Genomic DNA, 18,475 nt, shown 5'->3' on the forward strand with positions numbered 1-18,475 from the left:
CTCACCACTGGTCCTGAAGGGATCATCTGCCCTGGATTCCCTGTGTTTCCAGTTCCTATCTGTACCAGTGCACATTATCTGGTCTAGCCAGATTTGTAAGGTAGAATTGGGATCATTATAGTGGTGGTGGGGAGGAAGCATTGAGGAACTAGAGGAAGGTTGTATGTTTCATCATTGCTACACTGCACCCTGACTGGCTCGTCTCCTCCCCGCAACCCTTCCATAAGGGGATATCCAAATACCTACAGCTGGGCTTTTGGGTCCCCACTCCGCACTCCGTCCTCATTCACAATAATATGATTTTTTTTAATATTATTTCTTTTATGTATCCCCCATTGCCTACAGAGTAAAGATTAAAATTCAGACTATAAGGTAAAAGCATTTTCTAGTACAAATATTTTCGCCCTGAATTTAAGCTGTTAATGTCTAGTACATATTTCAGTCATAGATTACATATTTTGTAAGATGAAAATACTCATTTTATGCTCTGTAATCAAAGCGCATGTTTCAATTTAGTTAAATAGGTACTTGACAATAAACTAGCAAGCAGTCATTAAAGATCACGATTAATATTTGAGCCCATAATTTAAATAATTGCTTGTATCTATAGTCTATTATAAGGAGCCTTTTAATCTGGTAGGGCATGATCAAGGGGAATGTAACAAGAGGAAGTGCTGGAATCCTGGTGGGGACTGAGCATGATATTGGGACAGGAGGAGAATCAAGGGAAATAGAGGAAAGAGCTGGAAGGAAAAGGGCATTTATAGAGGTCTAGATAAAGACATGTACATATGCAAATATATTTATATGAGGATGGGGAAATAGATCTATGTGTCTATATTTATAGGTTTAGTATTAAGGTAGCAGAAGGACATTGGACCTCCACTCAAGTACTCCCTCATTTCAAGGATACTTTCTTCTATTAAATTGGCATTCTATGATGCTCACCTTCCCGACACAACCTCTGAAGACAAAGCGGGTGAATAAACAAATGTAGTGAAGAAAACTGATGGTGCCTGGCTATCAAAAGATATAGCATCTGGGGTCTTAAAAGCTTGAAGGTAAACAAGCGGCCATCTGGCTCAGAAGCAACAAAGCCCATGTGGAAAAACATAGAAACCTGTGTGATCACGAGGTGTTGAACGGATCACTGAAGACAAATGGGTGCATAAGCAAATGTAGCGAAGAAAGCTCATGGTGCCTGGCTATCAAAAAGTATAGCATCTGGGGTCTTAAAGGCTTGAAGGTAATCAAGTGGCCCGCAAGCTCAGAAGCAACAAAGCCCACATGGAAGAAGCACATCAGCCTATGCAACCATGAGGTGTTGAAGGGATCAGGTATAAGGCATCATCAGAACAAAAAAATCTTACCATAGTGAATGATGTGGGGAGTGCAGAGTGGAGATCCAAAGCCCATTAGTAGGCCACTGGAGATCCCCTTGCAGAGGGGTCTTGGGGAGGAGACAAGCCAGTCAGGGTGCGCTTTAACAATGATGAAAAATACAACTTTCCTCTAGTTCCTAAATGTTTCCTCCCTGCTCCCACTATGAAGACACGAATTCTACCTTGAAAATCTGGCTAAGCCAGAGGATGTACACTGGTACAGATAGGAACTGGAAATACAGGGAATCCAGGGCGGATGAGCCCTACAGGACCAGTGGTGTGAGTGGTGATACAGGGAGGGTAGAGGGAGAGTGGGTAGGAAAGAGGGAACCGATTACAAGGAACTATAAATGACCTCTTCCCTGGGGGATAGACAACCAAAACGTGGGTGAAGGGAGACGTTGGACAGGGCAAGATATGACAAAATAATAATTTATAAATTATCAAGGGTTCATGAGGGAGGGGCAGCGGGGAGGGAGGGGAAAAATGAGGACCTGATGCCGGGGGCTTAAGTGGAGAGGAAATGTTTTGAGAATGATCAGGACAATGAATGTACAAATGCACTTTACACAATTGATGTGTGTATGGATTGTGATAAGAGTTGTATGAACCCCTAATAAAATGATTAAAAAATAAAATAAAATAAAAAAACAACAAAAAAATTTTAAAAGGAGCCTTTTTATTGTAGTGGCTGTTAGCTTCAAAGACAGCAGCTTGAACCAGCATCCATTTTTCTGGAGAAAGATGAGGCTTTTTGCTCCCTACAATTTTACAACCTCAGAATCCCACAGGGGGCAGTTCTCCTCAGTCTTATACAATTACCATTAATTAAAATGGACTCTACGGCAGTGAATTGTATTATATATATGTATATATATACTTATTCTTTATAGTCTATTATATATTATATAGTATACATATACTCTACAGTCTATTATATATCTCATATTACATATATATGTACTTTATAGTCTAGTATATTTTTGATAGACATTTATGAATTAATAGTCATTTTTCCTCAGATATCAAAAGTCAAGTATCATGATGAGAAATTGAAATCTCACAAAGATCAGGAAGCATAAAAAGTAGGCTTCCCACTCACTGAAATTTTACTTACCCTTGGCCAGTGACGGAACAAAACATTAAACGAAAGTTTCCAGAGGCAAACAATTCATACATTTCCAGGTGAAGGCGCAGTCCATGAAATCTCACAACTTTCGGCTCAATCCACTTTTCTATCCATTTGTCTAGAGTATCCATACTGTATATACAATCCACCTGTTATTTATTTTTGCTAATTTATTATTGTGCCTTAACTTGTAATAAAAGTTTAATCTTAGATGTGAATTTATAGGACAAAACAGTGCTCAGTCCCATGTACAGTGTCCAGCATCCACTGAATGTTAATGTAGAGCCGGGTTAAGTGTAGAGTTGCCAACTGAAAGATCGAAGGTTTGGACCCACCAGCTACTGTGGGCGAATGATGACGCTAGATATTTCCATAAAGATTAATCGCTTCCGAAACACGTTTGAAGCAGCTTCACTCTGTCCTGTATGGTCATTAGTAAGGCGCCTTGGAGGCAGATGGTTAAACAGTGAGCTGTGATGCGCCAGGTCCACAATGGTAATCACCAGGCATTCTCGGGAGCTCCCCTGTAGAAAAATGGAACTTTCTACTCTCGTGAACAGTGAGGGTCTCAGAAACTCACTGGGACAGTTCCACCCTGTCCTATAGGGTCTATGAATCAGCATCGATTCACTGGCAGTAAAGTTTGTTTTTTTTTTATTTTTTTTAAGTTATATAATCATTATGAATCAGATGAATTTGTTTTCTTTTTAATTTACCTTATTGAAGTGTGGATGCATGGAACTCACCAAAAAAAATCATTATTTTTTCCTGAATGTTCCATATCATGACATTGAAGCCTGAACAAAATTCTTAATGAGAACTACTTTTGAATTTACATAATAATTTTGAGTTATGATATACACATATTCCTGTGGCCTCTTGATTGATGATCTTAGCTTAAGACCGTATCTTTAATACTAGAAAAGAAATTAATAAGGCCTACTATAATCTGATTTTCTGTGGCACATTTATGTCCTTAATAATTTATTATTCACAAATATTTTCAGATTAAGCAAATATAGATATTATAATGTTGTTATTGTTAGGTGCCATTGAAGAGGATTCAACTCACGGTGACCCTCTGAACAACAAACAAAACTAAATAGAGCCCAGTCCTGTGCACGCTCTCTGTCTTTCCTGTGGTTGAGCCCATTTTTGGAGCCATTGTGTCCATCCAGCATTGGGGGCCTTCCTCAAGTACACTGGTCCTCTGGTTTATCGCGGACGAGGTGCTTCTCTAAGAACCGGTCCCTCTTGAAAAATGTTTAAAATACATCTTTGTTCCAAAGTCGCACCCTCTTTGTTTCTAAGGAGTATTCTGGTTGTTCTTCCAAGACAATATGGGCTAAAAAACATTGGTTTTTCTCAGATTTCATGGTCTGTTCAATGCTCTTCATCAATACGCCATTCAAATTCTATGCTCTTCATCAATACGCAATTCTTCTTTGGTCTTCCATATTCATTGTCTTGCTCTTGCATTCTTATGAGACGATTGGAAATACAGTGGCTTGCACTGGAGATCCCCTTGCAGAGGGGTCTCGGGGAGGAGATGAGCCAGTCAGGGTGCGATGCGATGTAACAATGATGAGAAATACAACCTTCCTCTAGTTCCTAAAGGTTTCCTCCTCGCTCCCACTACCATGACTCGAATTCTATCTTGCAAGACTGGCTAGACCAGAGGAGGTACACTGGTACAGATAGGAACTGAAAATACAGGGAATCCAGGATGGATGAGCCCTATAGGACCAGTGGTGTGAGTGGCAAAACAGGGAGGGTAAAGGGAGAATGGGTAGGAAAGAGGGAACCGATTACATGGAACTGTGTGTGACCTCCTCCCTGGGGGACAGACAACCGAAAAGTGGATGAAGGGAGACGTTGGACAGGGCAAGATATGACAAAATACCAATTTATAAACTATCAAGGGCTCATGTGGGAGGGGGGAGCGGGGAGGGAGGGGAAAAATGAGGACCTAATGTCGGGGGTTTAAATGGAGAGAAAATGTTTTGAGAAATGATGTACAAATACGCTTTACACAATTGATGTGTGTATGGATTGGGATAACAGTTGTATGAGCCCCTAATAAAATGTTTAAAAAAAAAAAAAAAAAAGAAATACAGTGGCTTGGGTAAGATGAACCTTAATCATCCAGATGATATTTTTGCTTCTTAACACTTTAAAGAAATCTTTCTACCACATTTGCTGGATAAGTACAGAAATCAAATTTCTCTATATTTTTTGGCTCCAAAAAGTTATTAAAGCATCTCTTTATAATTATTTTCAGTACAATATTATTCATACTTATGTACAATAAATATATGTTGGTGATATAATCAAAATTGACATGTTCAGAAAATACTTTCAGTAAATATTTAATTCAGTATGCCAGGCTATGTGTAAGGAAGGGCATCAGAATGAATATAACTATGTTACTAATCTTAAGAAATTCACCATATAACAAAGAAGTAAGCTTCACATTATTTTGTACATCAGTGTGAAACACATTTTATAAAATTTCCCCTTCCCATCTTTTATCCACTTCCACCTCATCTCCAAAAGTGAAACATAAGAGATGAGGAGGAAAAACTACTTAGGGGATATGAAGGTTTTATAGTAGAAATGTACCCATTGCAATAGAGGACTGGAGATAATTATAGAGAAAAGGGTCCCATTTGTTAACCTACTGAAGAACCTAAAAGATTGAAAAAGAGCTGAGTATAGATAAACTGATATAATGGAATACATCTCAGGTCAAAAAGTCTTATTTAAGGCTAGTGATTATATATGAGAAAGATTGACAGATATTGATGGATGGGAGATGTTAGGGTGGGTGGGTATGGTGGAATTAACTTAGCAAGTGGACTAATTATGAAACCAGCCAGCCTTATGTTCATGAAATCTCAGTTAACATTCAGGGTCTTATTAAAACCCTAATCAGGTGTTGAATCCTGTGATATCCTGATGAACCTCTCTTCCCACAGGGTCCACACGTAGATTAAACCTCCATAGAATCACTCCAACCTTCCGACAGAGTGCCAGGGAAAGTGGATTCTCTCCACTACTCTACTGTTAGCTCAGGGAGAAGCATTCTCCCCTAGGGGCTTGCCTGGTTGTAGCCTTGACGGACAGTGCTGGGCTCACATAGTCAATGATTCATGTCCTATCAAGTGTGCTCTGACTACCTTGATTGGAAGGCCCTGGACCAATCTTGTAAGCTCTTATAGCTAACAAAGTGTAGGTTCAGATCTGGATTCTATAGTCCCTACTTATAACTGTGACTTATTAATCAGGAGTTTGACAATTTCCTTTTCTCCATGCTATATTTAACTAACTCCCTGACTGTAAATCCTTGGACACCATTTTTTGCCTCATACTAATGGTCTTCCTCATCCACATGACGTGTCTCTGTCTTTGTCTTTGTCAGGCCTTTGTCCCATTTAAGACAACAAATGTTCTCCTTAAACACTATTTGAGATTGGTGTCTCTTGTGAACCCTAAAACAACCCCATTTACAAGTGAACATACAGTCTTGAAAGCATAGGCCTTTCTTGAAAGAAAATCAGTTGATGTTTCCGCTCATAAGACATAAAAAAAAATTCATGAAAAATAAGATGTATTGATTATATTCAATTATTGTGAAATTCTGTATTAAACTAATAGAATAAGTGCACAAAAAATATCAAACAACCCTCATCATACTTATCAATTCTTGGATGATAGAATGAAAATGCCAAGTCCTATAATTCTACTACGTTTTACGTTCCATTACAAACATTACTTACTGTAGAATTCTGCTAAGTCGACGTGTGATAGAGGAGCACGCCCTCTTTCATGTTATATCATAAATGTACAGGATACACTATGATGCAACATGGCAAGCTGGAACGATCTCAAATGTGAGATTTTACCACATATGCATTTTTTAGAACTTATAAGTGCTCTGTTGTAAAAGGAAATACTTGTATACATGCAAATATTTTACTTATTATAACACACTGACAAAAATGCACTTTTTAATTTAAATAATTTCTCTTAATGATAAACTTATAAATGAATAGTATATCAAGAAAATTTTAATTTCAGTGATGTGCACTTTGAAAAAGCTCCACAATTTATTCCGATTCAGATTTTTTGGTCAAAATCAGGAAGCTGACCACAGAATTCAAGAAGGAAGAGAATGTTTTGAAACTGATTGTGGTAGTAATTGTACAATGCTGCTGGGTGTGACTGAACTATGAGGCAATATGATATCTGTATCAACTCTAAATAAAATGGCTTTGGAAAATAAAACAAGACAATCCATCATGAAATTCAATAAGTTTATGAAATATATAGGAATAAAGCACTAAGTTCTAGATGAGTTCCAAGCATCCAAACTTTGGTACAGTAAACCCAAAACCCACTGTCCTTGAATCCTATTAAATAATAAGCTTAAATCTCATGAGAATTAGATCAGAACATTGTCTGGATTATAAACTTCCTTTGTGCTTTCCATCACACCGAAACATAAAGAGCAATATGAAATCTTAGATGAAAAGTGATGCATGTGTTTTCTAAGAGCATATATATATATATATATATATATATATATATATCTTAGTGCAATTTTTTAGTCTTTTTAAAAAATCATTTTACTTTAAGCTCATACAACTCTTATCACAATCCATCCATCCATCCATCCATCCATTGTGTCAAGCACATTTGTACATATGTTGTCATCATCATTCTCAAAACATTTTCTTTCTACTTGAGCCCTTGGTATCAGCTCATTTTCCCGCCTCCCTCCCTCAGGAACCCTTGATAATTTATCATTTTTTTTACATGTCTTACACTGACTGATGTCTCCCTTCATCCACTTTTCTGTTTATATTTTCTAACACAAATTAGAGAAACTCCAATCATTTGTCAGTTTGTCATACTGTGGTCCCTATGCCAACAGTATTTAAAAATCCAGCAGGGCCATCCAACGTGGACAGGTCAGAAGAGCTTCAAGATTAAGACGAGACTAGGAAAAAGGAATATGTGGTCTATTTCTGTGGCATTGGGCCTTGGAAGCCTTATGAACAGCAGCAAAGCATTGTCTGATATAGAGCCAAGTGAGAGACATTCAAAATACGATTGGGCAGAGATGTTTCCTCAAAGAAAATGAAGGCAGGGTTTTCAGTGCCTTCATTTGTCGATGGTGTATCTTTACTCCTAACTGGTCTTGACTTGTAGTACCATATTAATTTCCCTCATAAATGTGAGTACTGTCTGGGAGTTCTGTGTGTCCACAGCAAGAAATTATTGAACCCAGAATAGAAGTAGAGTTCTGTTTAAGGAGTGCTGTAAGAGTAGGTGAAGGATGGATCATTGAGTTACGTCTGACCTCTTCCTCTTGGCAATAGGGAAGCCAGAGAAAGTTAGATATGGCCTTCCACGCCATGTATTACCCATGTTTAGTCAACTTCACGGTGAGGCAGTTGGTAGGATTGTTCAATTCTTCATGAGTGGCTTTAGTAACTGGCGCATACATTTGAATAATCGTTGCAGGAACTGGTTTTCCCTTTAGGTGTATGGATGTTATACCGCCTGCATTTGACCCTCTGAACACTGCAGACCAACTGATAAAGTCAAAACTATCATATGCTTAGAATCAAAAGATGAATACAAATATAGGAAAGGACAAAAAGAAGAGGAAGACCACAGTAGATGTCAAGAGACTTTAAAACTTGCTCTTACATGGAGACAGTTAAAGCAAATAGTAATAATAATAATACAAGCTGAAGTAAAACAGGTGAATAGAAAATTTCAGAAAGAAGCTCAAAAAGACAAAGTAGAACATTATAAAGAACCAACTTGGTCAGTTCAGTTGACCTCCCTTTTAACCAAGCCTGAATTTGCTTTAGGCTCAAGTACTTTTAGATTATTTCAAGATGGAAATTTCTTCTCTGGCTTTTTAAATATTAACAGTGGTATTTTCTTTCTTACTTTTTATTTTTATTTTTAACTGTATCTTATTATTTTCTTTGTGTTATTTTGTTTTGCATTTGCTTTTTATTGTTTCTGTTAAGTTTCCCAGTTTGTGACCCATAGTAGTGGATGCATAGAGACAATAACTGATACAATGGTTTACAGGGATTGTGGAGGGAACGTGGGAAGTGGGGAGAGTGAGAGGACTTGGGGAACAAGAAATGAATGCAAGTACTGATGGAGTGGAGCAGTAGAAATGATTGTGATTATGTATATACAACTTTTTTTAAAAGTGATTTAATCATGGAAGTCTATAATATGTTAATACTTTCAAGAAAAGTATTTTAAAAAGAAAGAAAGAAAGAAACCAAATGACCAATGGTTACTATAGGTGAAGGGGAAAAAGCTGTTTCTTAGGGGTCTTTGACTTTATGTTAATGGTGGTGGCATAATTTGGAAAAGGATATCAATTAATGGTTGTGCAACACGAAGAGTACAAATAATGGCATTGACTTATACATGCAGAATTTGGGGATTGGGGATTGTTTTGTTAGTGTATTTTTTGCCATAATTAGAAAACTAATAACTGATTAATAAGTACAAGGAAGAAGAAAATGTTTTAGAATTAAATGTGGTGATAAATATACAACTCTTCTTGAAATTACTGAATTATATGTGTATGATGTGTGGATGAAGTGATAATAAAACTGTTTTTTAAAAAAAAGAAATAAGCCAGGCTCTGTGATGTGTTGCTTGGGAGCAAAATACTCCTTTCTTCTTGGTATTTATCCAAGCAACCATCTAAGTGAGGCATTAATTAAGGCCACATAGAAGAAGCACATTAGTGGTTGTCATCTGAGGATTGTAAGTAAGAAAACTCAAATCAAAAGAAGGGAATAGTGTCAGAGTTCAAATTGTAAACACCCAGTTTGCCAAAGGTATGGATGGCAGGGGAAGCTCAAAATCCCTTTGCAGTTTCCCCACATGGCTTAAGCCTCCAGTGAATCTCTTCTGACCGTAGGGGAGGGATGTCGATAGCATTTCTACCAGACAGAGAACAATTGTAAAGTCAATTGTGGCAGACAGAAGTAGTTAGTTTAAAATGTAATACCTTATTGTTTGTTCTCTGTTTTGACCTATATTAAAGTGTGTGTTTTTTTTCATTTTAAATAGTTTTAGCATTCTCATTAAGGTTTTTCTATGTTTCGTGTAATCACAAGGTTGACAGTTCAAACACACAGGAAACTCCTCAGGAGAAAGACAAACCGGCCTGTTCCTCTAAAGTGTTATGGCAACAGCAGCTCCACATACGGTTACTATGCATCAAAATCGACTAGATATCAGTGGGTGTTTGCAGTGAATTCAGTCTCGATGCTATGTCCTTAATCCATGAAACTGAACTCTACAAAAAAGAACACAGCACCTGAATTGAAGGACTATTCCTTAATAAACTGAAATATGCACATGACACTCTGCTTGCCAAAATTGAAGATAACTTTAACCACTGCTAAATCTTAAAGACTACAACCTTTAATATGGATTACAGCTCAAATCAACAAAAATGAAAGTCCTTATAATTGGACCAATAAACATGATAGATGATGAGAAAACTTGAAGAAATTTTAGAGAATTTCATTGTTTGATCAATAATAAAAGTACACGTAAGCAAAAGGCAAGACATAAAATAACATATTGCCTTTGAGAAAATTTGCTACAAAATGCTCTCTTAAAATGTTAAAAATATAACTTTTATGACTAAGGTGCACCTGACCCAAGCCTTTGCCATTTCACTTGCCTCGTATGCGTTTAAAAGATGAACACTGAAAACGGGGAAAAGTGGGAACAGAACGGATGTATTTGAATGTTGGTGTGGATGGAGAATATGGAATAAACCAGGGACTGGCAGGAGAACAGACCCTGGTTGCATCGTGGGTGAAGCCTTGGGTGGCTAACTGCAAGAAGAAGATGAGGCTTTCAACCCCTGAAAGATGTACAATCTCAGAATCCCATAGGGTCAGATACTTTGTCTGATTGGGTCACTAAGTGGCAGAATTGCCTTGGTGACAATCGGTGCTTCTTTGGTTTGGCAGCCCTGTGTGTTGCAGAAAGGACAACCAGAATCCTCCTTCAGAGCCAGATGGAAAGCCTTTCCCTCAGCTCATAGCCACTACACCAGATCCCACTTGTAACCACTAAGCCACCAGGGATCCCCATCAAAACACACATATAGAAGTGCTTTTGTGCTCGACTCCATTTCACCAAAACCAGTAATGATCACAATAGCTTTCCCCTCCAACAATTCAGATTACATTAGAGATACAAACATATATACACTTAATTAAAGTACAGTATTAATATTACATTGAGGAATTAGATGTATGAAAAATGGGGGCAGGGGTGAAGAGGCGAAACCTGAAGAAAGTTTGAAAGGGTTCTTCGTGGGCTTTTATTCTGGTTGGAAGGAAGCACAAAGTGTAGATATGGAGGTGTGAAACAGAATAGAATAAACAAGGAAAATCAGTTCCTGGTGCCTCAGGAGTTTGTTCAGGAGGAATATTTAACAATATGAAGCTGTAGCAGTGAATTCAATTCAGACTGTTTTGAATTTGGGACTTCATGCCTTTTTTCCCCCGTAAGATGACCTGGGTGGGGTTTTTTGTTGTTATTGCTGTTGTTATTTTTCGTTAAGCTTCATTTTTATTTGTTTTGCATTTCATATGTTTTTTTCCAGACTTTTTTACTAAGACATTTTGGAAAAAAGAAAGAGGAAAGTTTTTTCTTTTATTGTGTTAGTTCTTGGTACTTTTACACGGTGGCTAATTTTGTTAAAACTCAGTGCATGTCACATGTTGTATTGCTCGGCCTTTGGAAATCTGAGTCACTCTCAAGCTCTAAGGCCCTCTGAATAATTAAGAGACAGGGTTGCGATACAGAGAATCCCAGGGAAAGCCCATGGAATAGGGCCTACACCTGTCTAACCCTGACCCAATGTTAAATCCCCTCTACAACATCGCCACCAAGTGGTCATAGAATCCCTGTGGAGGAGTTTAAGAAGTCCAGTTAGAGAAAATTTATAAATGAAACCAAAGTGAGTTAAAATGTACAGGTAATCAATTAAAAGTGGTATGTATAAGTGGAAACATGCAATCCGGCTTTAAAATCAAGGGCCTCCGAATCTTAGGGGGAGGGGAGCGGAATGTCTCTTCCTGGAAGGGAGTTTGAGGGTTTATTTAAGAAGACTATTTTCTAACCTTTAAAATATCCCATTTTTAACGTGTTTGGGACAGAACATAAGGAAGGAAACAGAATTCAGGAATTCAAGAAGCACAGCAAGAGGAAATCAGTAAAGAAGACCAGGATCGGAAAACACAATTAAACTGGTGGTGTAGGCTTTTCTTATTTGCCTACGCATTTTATTTTTATTTAAGAGATGAGCACACTTTTATTATGTATCAGTGTCACAAGTAATGTTAGATCAGCCAGGGTTTTTTTTTGTCAATCCAAGCAATAAACACTTGGAAATTTAAAACACTTGGCAAGATATAAGCAGAACTTTAAATGAGTTGAAAGGAATGGTCACAAATAATGAGGTATGTGCTGCTTGTTCCTAAATATACACGGTGTTCTGGCGTCTTCTTCCAAAGCAGTGTGCAGGAAGTAGTTCTATTAAATTGATGCTCCAAGCCATTATTGGCCGCATAAAACAACGTCAGTCTCTGAAACTAAACTAAATGCAGCCAGCAACACAAAACCAAAACAAAACTGCTAGATGCACAAAGAAACGAACTATGTATCCTACAAGAACAAGTAACAGAATCCATTCTTTATCTCCACCAACACAAAAATGTGATGGAACAAAAATAAAATTCTTCTCGGATCTTTGTAACATTAAGAACTTTTTTCTAAAGTAATTTTATTAAAATTGAAAAACCATTAGTAACATAAAATGTCGCACTAAGATATTTCACCTCAAGAAACTACTGTCAAAAATTTACTCCTTTATGCATCTAGACACTATTTATGTAGTTGATACACTGTTTTGTTCCTCAGTGTTAGATGCAGTTTTACACACACACACACACACACACACACACACACAGGCTTTAGGGAATACTTGAGGGCATTAGAGTAAAAAGAAAATAAAGGAAAGAAAATTATAAAACCAGGCTCAATGAACTAGACCAGGTGGTCCAGCGCAGTTTTAAAAGATAAAGGTTGACCATTGGATGAACTTAAAACTAGGCTCTAAGACCTTTCTTCTAAAACTCATCGAACCGTAATTATTGTTATTTCAACACTATTCCTTACACTGACCGTGTCACCACTCTGTGGCTGTCATCTGATGTCATCAGAGTGTTTTACTGGTGTTTGTCAAAATGATTGGGTTCTGCTTGCTTGAATGTTGCTCTTGGCTATCCCTGCTGATAGGAATGTCAGGAGAGCTGTTCAGATTGGCTGCAGGACAGGGCCCTGTAATGATTAACTCCCTTCTCCCTTTGGGACCACATACATTGCACATCTATAATGCAGGCTTCCCTCATTGAACCTACCCTTTGTGAGCCTGAAGTTCATACAGAGTGGTAGCATAAAATGTAGCTCCTCATCCCAAGCTTCCATAATTGGGACTAAAAACATCCCTGTCATCCTTTGGTGGTGCTGGGATCTTTGTTTCTACACCTCAGACTTGACATTTAAATTATGACAACACCCATTACGGAGTGAGGAGTGAGCAAGTGAGTGAACGAGCAAGCTTTTTAAAGAAGAATCTGGCAGATACTTAACCAAACAGGACTAAAGTCTGCATCTAAGAAATAAGTCCGTTATAAAATTTCAACTTGTTTGAATCAAAGGTAAGATTCATATTTAGTTTTAATATAGCCTGTGCTCAAATTCAATTGAAAATTGATTAAATTTAACTAAGAATTTAACTTATCTATGAAACTTGAATCACAGCACCTTATCCAAATAGAGCCCTTTCAAATACCAATTGCCATTTGCTAAATCATAAAGCCAATCATAAAACATTTACCATCACACACTATTTGCATATATCAGTCACTTTTGTGGGAGTTTATTTACCATGACAAATAGCTTGTGGAATTACTATTATTCTTTTGTGGCATGTGAGGAATAGGAAGCATATATATATTCATGTTTTTAAAAAAGAATGAAATTATCAATTTCATTATCAGTGAAATCTTAGGCAAACTAACAACGACAACTAAAAGGAAAGGAAAAAATAAATAAATCCTGGGTTCAATAAGTCCCTTTTATAGAAATAAGAGAAAAGTCATTTTAACATACTGGGGCATGTTTTCATTTATAAAATTTGGGGATTTTTGTGCAACTGGTCTTTCGATCATAAATAGAAACTGAGTATGAATGTGGTAATATAAGTCCAGATTTTCAAACTCCCTGAAGGTTAATGTTGTATAAAAATAGTACTCAAATTGTTAGAACATCTCCCAAAGGATCCGGCTTTGTTTTTTCTCAGCTGATAAAGACATGGGCCATCGGTACAGGATCACCTGGGATACTGGTAAAAAGTGTGATCATAAAACTCTGCTTAGACCTCGTCCAAAAAATATCTGGGCATTTGGCACAAAGGTATGTATTTTATTAAGTTCTCAGATGATTTTTATATACTGGAATTTGAGCATCATTGCTCTTGAACAAGACTTGGTTTTCCAACATTCTTATACATTCAAGTCATCTGGGAGCTCTTAAAAAAGTTGAATCAAATGAGTCAGAATTTTTGGTAGACATGAGCTTGAGTTTCTGATACAGTTAAAGTTGCCAGCTGTCTCATATCACATGGACAGTCAGGTCTGAAAACCACTGCCTGAATTTTAATAATTTAGGAATCATTCTCCAATTAGAAAATTATAAAAGCTGTTGAACTATAAAAGCGGTCATCTTTCCCAGGCTCTTCTTTTAGACCAATGAACATAATAATTTTGAAATGCATATCCTGCCTTTATTTTCATGAGAATATAGTGCTCATACCTTTCTCCTCGGAGTGTCCATGTTGAACCAGACCGTGCTAACAGTAGGCTTGAGAACATGACTCTTGGGTTGTTTACTGTTGTGCTTTTGGAGGTTCCTGACTCTGCAGGACATGAGCATACAAGGGAATGAAAAGTGTTAATACCTTCTAATCTGCAAGTCCAGGTTATGCTCTTGAGATTGAAATACTATTCATGAGTGATGCTATACAGTCCGTTAAATCTGCTCATTCTTTCCATATGGAAATGCTTTCCTCAAAACTGTTCCCTAGGGACAGAGAAAAGGAGAGGAATTTATTTTTTTAAATATGTTGAGATTTTTACAAGGACATGCCATATACTGTATACTAAAGTGACAATTCTGAATGTACCGTGATAAGCTAGGGCTTTCATTGTGTGATTTAGATCGACATTCACATCTTAACTTTCTAGTTCAACAAATGCTAGTTCAACAGCATAATAAGGGTGGATGCCACACTTAGTGCTGCTTTTTGAGTTTTAAGGAAATTGACTTAAGTCTTTTTTCTTTGGGGGGAAATATGATTTTATGCTCTTAACTTTGAAAATGAAAACAATCTGCAATAATAATGAATACAGAAACGCCCAACAAAAATGAACTCACAATAAAAAGCCAATTGGATAAGGAAAAGTCTCTGAGCCCCTCTGGCGAGTGAAAGTCAGAGTAGATATTGAGAGAGAAAACCTGATGACCGATCAAAGGGAAATCTAAATATAGAAAGACCCAGAGAAATGATACTATAGTTTCTTTTTTTCTGTTTTTTAAATCATTTTATTATGATACTATAGTTTCTAGTGGTTATCTTAAAGAGAAAGCTTTAAGGAACATATCAGACTTCAAAATAAACCAGTGGAGGGAGAGATTGCACACAATTGAGACCAAATAACATGTTCTTATCCCACAGTGGTGCCCACAGATCTCCAAAGAACTGCAGATGGCGCTCACAATGACACCTTGGAAATGATGACCTCATCTTTATAGCCAAGGTAAAAATAACAGTGGCTGGGATTTTGACAGCATGAGTTCAATGCAATGACAATTAAAATAACTTTACACATAAACGCTGAAGACAAATGTGTGCATAAGTAAGTGTGGTGAAGAAAGCTGATGGTGCCCAGCTATCGAGACCTATAGCGTCTGGGGACTTAAAGGCTTGAAAGTAAACAAGCGGCCATCTAGCCCAGAAGCAACAAAGCCCACATGGAAGCAGCACACCAACATGTGTGATCATGAAGGCCAAAGGGACCAGGCTTTAAACACCAAAGTTGGGGGGGGGAGGATCATATCCTCGTCAATGAGGGTGGCGCATGATGGAGACCCAATGACCATCTCTAGACAACTGGACATATCTTGCTGAGGAGATGAGTCACTTAGGGTACAGTATAGCAATAATGAAACCCACAACCTTCCTCTAGTTCTTAAACGCTTCCTCCCCCCAACTACCAGGACCCCAATTTTGCCTTGCAGACCTGGTTAGACCAGATGATGCAAAGCGGTACAGATGAGAATTGGAAACGCAGGGAATCTAAGACAGATGAACCTCTCAGGACCAGGGGTGACAGTAGCGATACCAGGAGGGAAAGGGGGTGTAGAAAGGGGGAATGAATCACAGGGAGCTACATATAACCTCCTCTCTGGGGGACGGGCAGCAGAGAGGTGGGTGAAGGGAGAAGCCGGGCAGTGTAATATAAGATACAATAGTAATTTATAAATTATCAAGGGTGCATGGGGGAGAGGGGAGGAGGAAGGGAGGGGGAGGGGAAAAAAGGAAAATGAGCTGATTCCGGGAACCCAAGCGGAAAGCGAATTTTGGGAATAATGAGGGCAACAAATGTATAGATGTGCTTTACACAATTGATCTATGTATTGTGATGAATTGTATGAGCCCCAATAAATTGATTAAAATAATAATAATAATAAATAAATAATAACTTTACACATTATATTGCATATTGCATTTACTGTTTCTGCAAATGAAATACAATAGTGTAAACAAAGTCAAGACAGACTCATGATTTGGCAATGACATATTTCCAAATATTTTGTTGTTCCTTATTCTCCATTCCAGTTACATAATACTATCCTACACCAGCTGGTACCTAGTACCTGTCACTAGACTCAATAAATCATAACATCTAGCCTGCTTGTTCACCCATTCTCAGTAACATAACCATTTCAAAACAATCCTTTAAGTCTCACAGCCTAATGGAACTACATTAAAGTCCAGTTGGCCCTTGCATTTTAAAACTGTGCAATTCAAAGTATTGGTCTATGAAGAGATAAGGAGCTTATGCTAGAAAGTAAATCAAACTGTTGTTACATTCATTAAAACAATATTTCCCCGCAGAAGTCAGGTGGATATAAATAATTTGGCATGGGATAGATTTACATTCTGGTGCCAGGTCCTCCTCACTTTCTAGACCAGTAATGGTCCCCTAATGGCAGCCATCTGAGGATCAAGTGATGGGACACAGTACTTTAACTGTTCATTTACATATTTAATGTCTGCAGTGGCTTAAATGGCGACTTCCCAGGCATTATGCCAAAACCCTAACTACCAACTTCTGTAATGGGATCTTTGTTGAATTTTTTTTTCTTTGCAGACATGTGAATCATTAAAATAAGGACCTATTGATGAGGTCATGCTGGAATATCTGGGTGAATTGCAAATTTAATGAGTGGTCTTATGAGACGGAAAAGAAGAATACACAGGGAGAAATTGGAGAAAGCCATGTGAAGATGGAGACACAAATTAAAATTATGCAACCACAGTGCAAGAAAGGATACACCTACAGAATCTCTTTAGAAGGAGCACAGTCTACCAACACCTTGCTTTGGTCTCCAGAATTCTCAGAAAATAAATTTGCACTGTTTTAAGTTACTCAATTTGTGATCTTTTGTCATAGCAGCTCTGAGAATCTTATACAATACTCTAGTTTCATGCAATTACACTAAGTTCTCAATATAATAAAAGCATATTCTTCAGGAATATATTATTGGAAATAAAACACAATCAAGGACGATTCCATAAAAATGGAAAATTAATGGGAGAAAATTCATATTTTAAGGTTTATTCTGAATCAAGCAAGGAATACTCTCTTCCAGTTTACATACATATGATTATCTTCAAAACATCATGAATTAAATTACCCAGTGATATTAAGTTGCCATACGTTTTTGGTAAGCGACAGGACTTTTCCCCTCCTCAGAATGTCAGCTATGAATTATAACAATCAGGAATTGGACAAAGAGCTGGAGATAAGTTCACTACATCTGATTTTCACAAGTTCTTACTTCTGCTTTTATGGTTAAAGAACACATTTGAAAGTGTATGGATGACATAATGATAAGCACTTAAATTAACATGGACCTTTACATATATAAATAATATACTGATATCATCAGGAGGAAAAACTAAGGAAATATTAATAGGTCAGCTGATACTTTTTAAAAAAATGAATCCCTCTATTTCTCTATCTCTGAGTGCATTTTATTTGGAATAGCATAATCCCTTCCCTTTTTGGCCTCTTCTTCCAAACAAGAAGGAACAGTTTGAATGGAATGATAGTGAACTGTCGGGTACATGTGCTGGATTTCCAAACCATCAGGAGTCAAACTCTTCCAAGAGTCTCTCACCAATATCACTTTTCCCTTTCTCAAAGTATTCATCCAACAACTGACTACGTAAAGTTGCACCTGCATGGTATATTCACATTCACTGCGGGAACTGCCAACAAGTGACTTGCAGTTACCACATTTCTGTTAAAATTAGCTGAGTTCTCTCTGTCTGTGAAACATCTGCTTTGAGTGATACCGCAGCAGCTGTGATGATCTAATAGTAAACTAAGCACTTCAGTATTCAATTGGACAAAAGGGGCTTTGAGGAGAATGATAAATGACCTAAATTAGATGACGATTTTTAAGTACCTAATTTTAACCTTGCCCATAATGAATGCTTTTTCCGCAAGCTTCTTTGCACCTGTCACTCTTG

Source organism: Echinops telfairi, unplaced genomic scaffold, assembly GCF_000313985.2.
Source record: "Echinops telfairi isolate 266 unplaced genomic scaffold, ASM31398v2 ScPeMD7_6;HRSCAF=24_1, whole genome shotgun sequence".
Lineage (NCBI taxonomy): Eukaryota > Metazoa > Chordata > Mammalia > Afrosoricida > Tenrecidae > Echinops > Echinops telfairi.